Source organism: Cyclopterus lumpus, chromosome 16 (assembly GCF_009769545.1).
Source record: "Cyclopterus lumpus isolate fCycLum1 chromosome 16, fCycLum1.pri, whole genome shotgun sequence".
In the NCBI taxonomy this organism is placed as follows: Eukaryota; Metazoa; Chordata; class Actinopteri; order Perciformes; family Cyclopteridae; genus Cyclopterus; species Cyclopterus lumpus.
The window spans coordinates 12916964-12928537 of record NC_046981.1 but is presented as its reverse complement, the minus strand read 5'-3'; positions in this window follow the sequence as shown (position 1 = coordinate 12928537).

The window sequence follows — 11574 nt, the reverse complement described above, 5'->3', positions numbered from 1 at the left end:
CCTTCTCCATAGGCAATGCAAAAGGCTGCCTACGGCCGGCGTTGAATTACTGTACATGCCAATGTGATATTCTTACAGCGTGACAAGAGGAACAGCATTGATCAGCCACAGGCAACTGCAACAAACAAAACACCCTTTAAATCGCATTCAGACGTACAAGCTATTTGAAAAGCTACACCTGGCCCATGCATGTTTTTTAAAATGAGTTATCAACCATGCACATTGTAGTGTGACAGGCGAGGCAAAGCAAGGATAACTGTCTGTCTCTTCCTATCTCTTTCTCCTTGATATCCTTTCAGCAATCCTTTTTCACACGTTAAACGCACAAAGAGAATGGAAGTGAGAGGCTTTTCCTCTCTTCACAGACTTTATTACCATGGTGGACCGGGCATGAGAGCCAGGCAGTCATGGCTTGGTCGACACGACTCTACATTTAGGCCTAATCCACACCTCGTCCTCCACACTGTTGTGGGTTATGATGGAGTTTGAAAGCGAAAAGTTCTTGAGAGCGAGAGACATGCGGAAGAGAGCAGGAGAGAGAGAAAGTGTGAAGGGGTATTGTTGAGATGTCCAGGCCAGTCCGGATGCATTGGTTCCATATAACATTCCTATTCCACTTCAACAGAAGGATGCTGCCTTTCTAAAGGGAACGCAATCCTGATTTCTCGCTTGAGACCCAATATCTGCACCATACAAATAGGAGGATATGGAGGGAGTCCGATACAGGCTTGGAATATGGCTCTTTCTTCTTATCCTGCTCAGCCATATTGATGTTTTGGAGCCTTTCATTGCTCAGCCAAAATGAAGTCTTTCAAGGCCGGAGCCATTGACAGATTAAGAAAACATATCCTATTTTGTAGGACATGACAGAGGCTTTCTTGTTATCTGAATAATATGAGCATTGCTGAATTGGCATGGAAGCACTATTTGTGAAACATTGTGTGATTAAACTTGAAATTACAGCCCACTCTGGCAACAAAAACGTTGAACTGTGGAAGTTTAAGTCGTTTTTTTGCTGTGTTTTGTTTGTTGTAACATCCTTTTCTTTCATCAGCGTTCAAGGGGGAAGGCAATCTTTACATTCTGTACATTTGTTATATCAATGATAATGAAAAAGAAAACAGTCCATGATTATGCTCCGATATCCACAACGGAAAGCGTCGAGTTCCTCTTTTAGCCCTCAGGTAGAATGTGGGAAACGTTGAGCTGTACATGGCAACACAGCTGAACCCTCACACAACACACAGACTGACAGGCTGGAAATCACTGAAGCCAAATCACAGAAAATTGATCACATCCAACAAAATGGCGGCAGTGACTAAAATTGGTGTGTGCTTGAGCTTGCTCTGGACAAAAAAAAAAAAAAAATCGCTATGGTGCATTGTGACAACAACACGGTGTATCATTCCAACATAGAACAATCATTTTGGAAAAAGCACTAATGAGTGTATTCTGGAAATATAGCGACATTGAAATCTGTCATTATACGACAGTAAGCAGCACAATGAAAAGAGAAGCTGGGCAGATATTTAGTGGCTCAAAGAGGATGTGTTGATGATATAACAAAGAAAACAGAAATCGGAAGGTTCAAGAGAGGAAGGAGAGAAAATAAGGTGCTGCAGTCACCTGGAGTGTGTAAAAGGGTTATGCGGAGAGGTGGCATGTTCAGCTGCGATAGACAGAAAGGAGAAGAGGGAGGAGGTGGGTAACAGAGAGGTACAGGGAGAACAATTGAAAAAGGGCCGGTGGAGAGGGTAGACGAGATTTAGGATTAAGGAACGAGTGTGGGGTAAAAGGAGAAGGATTAGGGCTTTGGGTGAGAGAAGGACAAAGTGAGAGGCGGAGAGAACAGGAGAGCAAGAGACACAGAGAGACAAACTGTACAGGGCTTTTGACGGAGAGAGCAGGGATGAAAAGATGTGTTTTTCCTGCTTCCTCTGTTGTCCTCCCTCTCCTCTGGGCAACATCCCGCTGCTCTCCCCCTCTCTGCTGCCTTCCTCCTCTGCCTGACACAGTGGGAAGATAGGTAGGAACCCTAATCGAGCCAGACACACCGGCTGCTCTCTGCTGACCCTCACAGGCGGAGTGGGGTCACTACAAATTCTGCTGACCAGCCCGACCGAGACACCCCCCCACCACACCCACACCCCGCCCCACCCCCCTCACCTTTCGGCCAGAGCGGCCATCAATCCGGCACAATAGCCGTAGGGAGGCTGTGGGAGATGGGATGTGTGGAAAAGGGATGTGGTCCTGCGATGCTCAATGGGTAAAGCACGGCACTTACACTGTCAAGTATTAGGAGTTTAATTCCTGCTGGGCATGTGAGAAAAATATGTAGGTGCCTGGTATCTGTCACCATGAATGTAGTGAATGATCTGGCATCGGTATTATTTTTTTAAAGGACTCATGTAGCCATAATAATCACTTGTATAACCTCTTGTATAGCAATCATGCTGAAACACTTTGATTAATGCATAAGTTAATACAAATACAATCTTTTGGTTATAGAAATAAAATACAATAATTTATTTTTATCGTATTTTAGTTAAAATGAAAAATTACCAAACATTTGCCGGTTACATCATCAAAAATCGGACCTCAGTTCTGTTTCATATTTAGTCAAATGTGAATTAGATTTTCTTTTTCTTTTTTTTACAGTACATCACAATAAATAACTTGTAATATCATTTTGGAGACTGGAAACTTGAGGTTGGTCATTATTTTTGACATTATAAAATAAAATAAACAATAACTAGATTGAATTATAAAATGAAACATTTGTTTCACAAACAGCCAAATCTGCACAAAAAAAAATAGAAACTGCTTCTGAACTAAAAATAAATTAAACTGGAACAGATTCCGTTACATAATATCAAATGGTATATTAGGGAACAGAATTTATTTTTTGTCCTATTATTATTTGCCAATGTAGCTGTTATATTCTTTACAGCATTATACGTGTTCAACTTAACATTTTTAATAAACACAGATCACATATTGCTTGCACCTATGAAAAGCAAACCAATGGCAAACTGCCACCATTGCTGCTTGCCGCCATGCAACTAAAAACCAATGGTTCCACAAGATGGTTGAAGGGTTTCAAAGATTTTTGGTTTGTTTCCTAATATTAATTCCAAATATTTTCCAGACTCCAGACCTATATGGCCACTTCAAACCAAACTACCCTCAAAGAGAAAGCGTTCTTTAATCATCACACACATCACTCTGCATAAACACACACTTGAAGTATGGTTTCAGTTTAAGGTGTAAGAAATTAAAAAGGGATTCAAGTGTAAACTGTCATGGACAAAAGCTATCGGTTATGGGTGTGGCAGTGTGCCATGGTGGCAGCGGCAATGGGGCCGACACTGGGATACGTCCTGCAGGTAAAATGGATGAGGGGCAGTGTGTGTGTGTGTGTGTGTGTGTGGGGGGGGGGGGGGGGGGGGGTTGCCCCCCTGATCATTGTGTGGGGGGAGGTAGTCATTACAGACTGACCGTTACGGTGACAAGCAGTGACACAATGAGGCTTCACTCGGGGGAATTAGATGGTGGACAGACGATGGGATGTGTAAAGGTTGTGTGACATGCGCTGCTTTGTCCTTTTTTACTCCCTATACATTAAGTAGCCAAGTGTGTACATGTATGACTTTGATTCTGTGTTGCCATATATATATATATATATATATATATATATATATATATATGTGTGTGTGTGTGTGTGTGTGTGTGTGTGTGTGTGTGTGTGTGTGTGTGTCTGTGTGTGTGTCCAGGCTAGATAGCACATATTTGCTAATCTGGAGGGGGTAGCTGGAAGAAGGGGGTAGGGTCAGAAACAGGGGTCAGGTGTTAATTCACTGCTTCAAACCAGAGCCAAGCACCAAAACAGGGGAGAGCGCAGTGGAATAGATCGACAAAAACCACAAGGATATATTCAAGGTCCACTGTGGTAACACCTTTGTCTTTCCCTCTGCCGTTTTCCTCTTTAGGGTCCCCTTCGCTCTAACTTTCCTCCCTTCTGTCCGAAATTTCACCTCCTCTGATTCCATCTTGTTCCCCCTCTCTCAATTCCCAATCCTCTCTCCTCTCCCTGGCCGGTCCAGTATATACGTCACATTCTCCCCCAGCTGTTAGACCCTCAAAGGTCAGTCTGTCTGCAGGGTCATCAGTCTGGGATGAAGCTGAACTTTGGCCCCAAGCCCTTGATGTATTCCAGCCACAAACCCACAGACACACTCGGATAATGGACATGTGGCCTGTTTCATTGTGGTCATTTTTGATCAATTTATCACTTCTCATTTGTCACTTATTGAAGTCCTGTCTGCTCTGGTGAAGTCTCGCTCTGTGCGGCTGCTGCCCTTGTTGAGTGGTCAGGTTAAGAAACGCGCCGCCGTCGACAACAGGATCTTCTCAGATCATTAATCCAACCACCATTTATCAGCTAATCGATGCGGCGATGACCGTGAAGTGCCCATTGATTACATTCAATAACTACAATTGATAGACGATTATGTGGGGAAAACAACACATTCTTCTACAGGACAGACAGACGGGGTGGCCTGCTCACACACACCCACACAAAAAGAATGAACACCTAAATTAAGGATGTTCTTCAATAGCAAACTATAGGTGGAAATCTATTAATCACATTGAGCCCCAATGACAATCAGACTTTTTGGTTATCCTTCATGTCTTCTCAGGGTCTTTATACATGTGTTCTTGGTGAAATATTTAGTACACCAACCATGACCTAAAACATTTTTTTATATATATATATATATTAAATATTAAATATTATTCATCACCATTCTTCAAAAATAATTTGAGGAGTGAGGAGACACACTTATTTGTGAAATGATCAAACATAGGCCTGCACTTTGGAGGGCATTTGTATATCATTTTGGGGTGAACAGTTTTATATTCAGGCAAATCCTGCAATGTTATATTCTGTATATAGCGGTCACTTCTGGTCCCTTCTTGTCACAAAAAACGATGAATTGTGCAACTGCAATCTTTCTGCCTTAATTGAGGAACTGGCCAAGCGACCTTTGACCTGGGGGTCATTACCGCATTGTGAGCGGGCTGCGGAGAAGAGCCACGTCATTTGGGAGGGGATGCGTGCGCAGAAAAAAATGGATTAATTGTGTACGGGCTGTGGTGCTTGATACCGACTGGAAGTGGCCGGTAACAAACGTGTATCGAGAAGCAGAGATCAAAGCCTTCAGGAACGATCTCGCTTTATGACGCCAGACCTGAGCCCATAAACCGGTTATGAAATGAGCTGCAAAGACTTTAACATAAACCATAACATTGAATGTTTCGGTTGTGGGGTCTGTTTCAAGTTGATAAGGTGCAGGACAGAGTGTCCAGTCAGCCCCAGCTCATACACAGGCGTTTCATTGTAACGTGCATCTCAATCCTATTTGGATAATCTATGAAATATCAATAATCACTCCCTGAACACGCTGCTTTTAAAAATCCATGCAGAATTATAAAAATAAAATGTTATGAAGATATCGGGATTCAAGCTTTCGAAATGTGCGGCTGTCGTCACTTGATAAATACTCTTTAATATCCTGTGGATTTGACTCCCTCAATAGACTATTATATGAAAACTTTACACAATATAAAATGTACGCTGCAATTTGAATCGCTTACAAGCAATTCAAATTGCATTCAATTAAATTGAACAATATATATATATATATTCATATTTCTCCTTTAAGAAAGAACTAGAAACATTTTCGTGGACTTAAATATTGTCTAAATAATACAGGCTATATTTTAAAGACGTTGTGATTACTAATGGTTCCAATATAAACGCGTCGGTACGAGTTTCTGTTGCCTTTTAATGCGATAAACGCAAAACATAAAAGTCAAACCGTCAATGCTGTCTGCTTTTTCACTTATGTTTTAGAATTGCAGAAGGATGATTTTTTTTATACAATTACTACACCAGCCTGACAATTTGTAATACATTGATTGAAATGATTAGAACAATAGTGACCAACACACAAGTGAAATACGAGGCCGCCGTTTGAATATGAGAGTTGGAGTTTAAAAATATTCCTGAAGTTTCTTGCAAAGGATTTTAACTTACCTCGAAATAAAATCGAAATTCTGAACACCATTAAACTGAAGGTAGTATATTATACTCTCAGTTTGACCGATTTAAATACAGAAGAAAATATATAAGCATTTAATTTTAATTTTAATATTATGCATGCATGCATAAATACGTTTTAGAGTAACACAGTCTACTAGAAAAGCATCAATATTAAAAACGACCAGAAACCGGAATAGTGGTCTTGGTTAAAATTATGATATGCAAAAAAACATCTGCATGAATATTTACATATTTTCTGACTAATCGTGGACAGCTGCAGACTGTCGATTTAAAAAGCGAAATAGATATTTAATAATTGTTGAATGAATAATGTGATCAATAATGATGTGATCAATAACTTTGACGTTGACTTTATATGCAAAGCAACAGTGTTCAAAGTTCTCACCACAACTGCAGCGCAATTCAAATTATATTCTTTATGAATTGTGTTGTGTTTTTTTATTTAAAGCACATTTCAGACCATTTGCAAATTACATGTACATTATATTTACTATGTTAAATTACGCACATTTGGAATAGCCTATTAAAACACACAAACACACACACACACATTGACATAACAATTACACTGTTATAAGCGAAAGAGAATATACGGTATATGATAAAGAGGAGGCTGCGACTCAAAACGCCAACTCCGACGAGCCTTATCCCAATAATTCATATTAATGCAGAACAAGGGTCAGGAAGAGAGAACAACAACTCAAATATTCTACCTTTCCCACTTTAAGAAAACCTTGCACACACACACACAAATAAAGATATATTATTGGAGGCTACAATATGCGGTCGACGTGAGTTTGGGGCATATGCACTAACCTGTGTTTCTCAATGCAGCATCAATGAAACACAGTAGTGACTTCTAATGAGACGCTCTTTGCTGAATATAAGTGGCGCAATATATGCAAACTGAGGATAAATACTGTATCCGAATATATGACTGTAAAATAAAAGACAAACGTCCTCTCTCCGAGCTGTCTGCTGACCAAAACGTGCGGCGTGTCGGTCTCTTGGGAGTCAAAGTCATGCAGGGTTGACGTGCACATGTTTGGCTGCTATGTAATACGGCGCATCTAAACATGCACACTTGCAGCTTCGCGTATTCTTCATAAATCGGCACATGCTAAATTAATCTGCATAAACCACGAGACAAAATACACGTTTGGCCATGGCACGTGTTCAGTTTTCAGTGGGAAGCTCCCGTGACGCTGTGCAACAGTCGTGCCCTAAAACCGGCAGTACAGATGTGTGTGTACCTGCCACAGATGCCACCCGGTGACACGTTATCAGAAGAAACTAAACGATTCCCACGTGTTGTCTGTGTGTCAGTGTGCCTGTTGACATTTAGGGCACCGGGGCCCATATGTAAATATGACCATGTGCGTGTCATGTTAACGGAGAGCAAAGGTCAAACGGAAATGGACAGAAATATGTTTGGAAACACCTGAACCAAGCCACGGGACCGCGCGTCTCTCCGTGAACAACATCGCGTTGAACACACCATATAAAGCAAATATTCTTGCATTCCGTGTGTCTGTAAATGGATTCAAAGGCTTTTTCACAATGTCGCTGAAGAGCTGCTTGTCCAACGATCACCGGGCACCGTGCAAGCAGCCAGCAGCCATGCGGGAGCTCAGCGGCCAGGCAGAGAGGCAAGCACCGGCAGGAAGGTGTCCGCTCTGCTCTCCTCTCCTCTGCCGATGCGAGCTCCCTGCTCGGCCTTATAAAGCCCGTATATCTCCTCCTTCTAATTGATTTTCTCATAATTAACTCAGTCTGTCCATCGATTTCCCTTCGGCGGCGTATCAGCCTTCACCGCGTTGGGGTGTTATTGTGCTATCTGCGGACATCGAGACACCGACCACCACATATCGACCACTGATTAAGACCCTCACGGCGCCGGTTCATTTGTGCCGTAAACGGTGTTACGGGGCTTAGCTCCAATTAAGACGCAGGTTGCCCATTAGCACACTGGCCGGCACCGCCCACCTGCGCGTGCAGAGCTCTCAAATCCGCCGTGGCTTCTCACAATTAGGAATCAAGAAAAAGAAACAAAAAAAGGACCGAGGAGGAGTCAAGGGAACAAAGAGTCTAAAGAGTGTAAATTGATGTCTCGATTTCAACATTGTTTCTCTCCTAAATCCAAACTTCAATTCTGCCACAATTGCATAAATTCAAATGTGAGCGCGCATTACGCGCACGATAAAAACACAGCCTTCAGCAAACCACACACTCACTCGCGTCGTTTACACGAGGCACATCGTGTGCACCACGTTAGCAGACGATAGGAGAACGCATTGCAGGTGCACATGTTGCAGCGTGACTTATGCATAACATACGAGCATATTCAAAATCAAATATTCCCGCGATAATACAACATGCAGAGCAGACAAGAAGACACGACGCGATTCGTCCACGGAGCAAAGGCGCACGGGAGGAGAGGATGGAGAGAGCAGGGGTAGAGAGAGAGTGGGAGAGTCAGAACACGAGGGTTGCCCCCGTGAATTAATTCCTATCTAATCAATAAAGAAGAAAAAAAGACCTTCCCCGCACACAAAAATCATTAGGACCGATATTTCTCGAGCTCTCTCCACAGCCTTTCCCCAGGACGCTGCCACGAGGAGGGTCGGGCTCCCCTCCAAGTGGGATACAGTCTTTCGCCTTTTGAATTGACACAGAACAGAAAGATTGTGATTTGAGAATGGGGAAAGGGGGGAGTGTATACAGCCGAGGAGAGGAATGGTGAAAAGACACATGCAGGAAAAGAAGTTAAGTCTGCAGGATGCATATAAGCCCCCCCTCACGCGCACCCGTAGAATCATTTTCTTGTTTGTTTTGTTGTTTTGTTTTTGTGGATGTGGAAATTTACCAGTGCTTCCATCGGTGAACGTCTCCATCCCCGCCATGCGAGCAGTCTGTCTGGACAAGAGAGGGATGGAGAGCAGAAAGATGGGGGAGAGGGGACGGGAGGGGGGGGCAGAGGTGTGTGTTAGAGGGGCCAGTGTGTGGGGCGGTTGATCTGGGTTGGGGGCTCAGCATTAAACTGAGGGGTTGAGGGGTTAGAGGTGAGGGGGGGCGGGGGCGGGGGGGATATATGGCAACACCCTAACCTTGCAATACCCCTCGTTCGCTCTCTCTCTCTCTCCTTGTCCCTTGTTGTCCCTCTTTCTCTCTCAATCTCTCACCCCCGACGTGTGTCTCTCAGTGGTTTCCATGGCGACCCGGTGGCTGCGGTGCTGCTGCTGAGGAGAAAGACGCGCGTGCATGAGACAGGGAATGAGGGAGCGAGGCGAGACGGTCGTTTGAAGTGCAAGGACACTTCCATGACACATCTGAGGTAATTAACAATCAGAGGCATTTCGAAAATTAAATATCATCGCGCAAACCTCTCCCAAAGATCATTTCTCGAGTTAGGAAGTGCGATATGTTTTAAAGGGCCCAGTGACCTGAGTGGCTTGCATAATAATGCCATTATGTATGAAACACGCCATTCAGTTAAAACCTCTGTGTCATGGGAGGTTTTTACAAGGTCTGTAACTTCATAACATGACAGATGTTTCTGATATGACACAGTGGATATTCAGCAGCGGGCTCTGCTGTTTTGAATATGAGGCCTCCTCAAATTGGCGACTCCTCTGTGCTGCCACCTGCAGGCCATATGAAACACAGCCCTTCCTGCCGACCTTCTGCTGCTCACAAACACAGCGGCTCTTTCGTAACCTTTTGATTGCATGAAGAATTAGATCGACTGATGCAACGGGTCTGACTCCACTGAACCAAACCAGTTCCACCACATTGTGGTTACAATGGAAAGTAATCTATTATTGAATAACTGAATCAGGAAAATATCCGCTAACATTTGTATTTATATAATGACACATTAAACAATTGGTCTGAGAAATTACATTTGTATTTATTTGGGAAAAATGTGCCCTTTTGAAATCTCTTGTGACTGACTTCAAGCTGTGCAGAGAGAGGTAAACCAAGGAAGAAGGCCTTTGAGATGATCACTTAATCTAATTCCCCCCCCCCCCCCCCCCCCCCCCCCCCCTCAATAAAAGCCATAGCATTTCCCCCATCAGAGAGAGATGTACCATATGCTGCAGGGTATACATATAATAAAGGCAGCCCCAGTGGGCCGGCAGAAGGCTGTAGTGTCTATCAGCTTTAGATGACACGTTTCGATAGGAGACTGATTTAGGCCTGAGCTACAAGATGACTTGAGTCTCCATCCAATCAAGGAGGTGCGAAGAACACCTGCGGACAGTGAAATAAAGTCTACAGGAAGATGATGGCCGGTGTCTAGCTGCACAACCCAGCATTACATTAGCCAATACAATTTGCACTATATGGAACACAAGACCGCCTCTGAACATTTGGTGAGGTGTATTGCCTAAAATCAGTGTGCTCTGGTGTAAAAAATAAAATAAAATAAGGACCGCTTTATATATTTGAGTCCAAGTTATTCTATACTGCTGGTAATAGAAAGTGAAAACACATGTTGAAATTGATCGATTCATTAAAAAAACGATACGGTGTTATTATTTGCAATTTTGACTCAATCACGGTCTCTCCCTCTCATGGCTTCCCCTGGTTGTTTGGTCCACAGCCAACTGCATCCTAAGACTGCCACTGTCCGACCCCAGCTCCGTCTCCATAGCAACGGGATCTTTGACCCCCATCTGTGGAATCCTTGACCTGGATGTAGATCAGTGAAGCATCAAGCAAGGCTATTGGCTGAAAGCTGCCGCTGTGCTGAAACCAGAGAGGAGGGGTGACTGTGGTAGTGGTGATGGGGTCAGTAGCAGGCCGGGAAGATGGGAGGATGGGGTCCGCTGTGCCTGACAGTCTCAAAACATCCCTTCAGCCGTGGCTTGTTCTACCTTGATCATCGTAACTTATTGTTATTTAAAGCAGAAATACATTTTGATTCCATTCTGATCAGATACCACTCTCATGTCGTTAGGCATCAAGTTATCTGACACTAATAAAGCAAGGCTAAAGGCTGGAAACAAGGGTTAACAACAGTGTCCAAGGATTATATATCCACCTATATAATTTATTAACTGCGTTCGGCCAAGAAATGGTCCCCCACAGAACCCCCATGGAAACTACAAATTGTAATTTTTACACTTCGGTTTTTGTATGGATCAAACAAATGAAAGTTAATTAGCTTGCTTTACAGGTTGCTAGGCAGATTGTGTGACCTTTGGACAGGGCCAGGCTGCAGCTTCTATATAACAGTTATGACACTAGTACCAATTATTGTCAACTCTTGACCAGAAAGTGAATAAGCATAGTACCTAAAATGTCCCAATATTCCTCTAAAAGGTGTTCAATACAAAACTAAGAGCATATCTATTGATTCTACATGGCTCTCAACATGGCGACGGCTGAGCCAGCATTGGTTGGGACGGCTGTTACAGCTGTAAACGCCAGCCAGTGGGGCA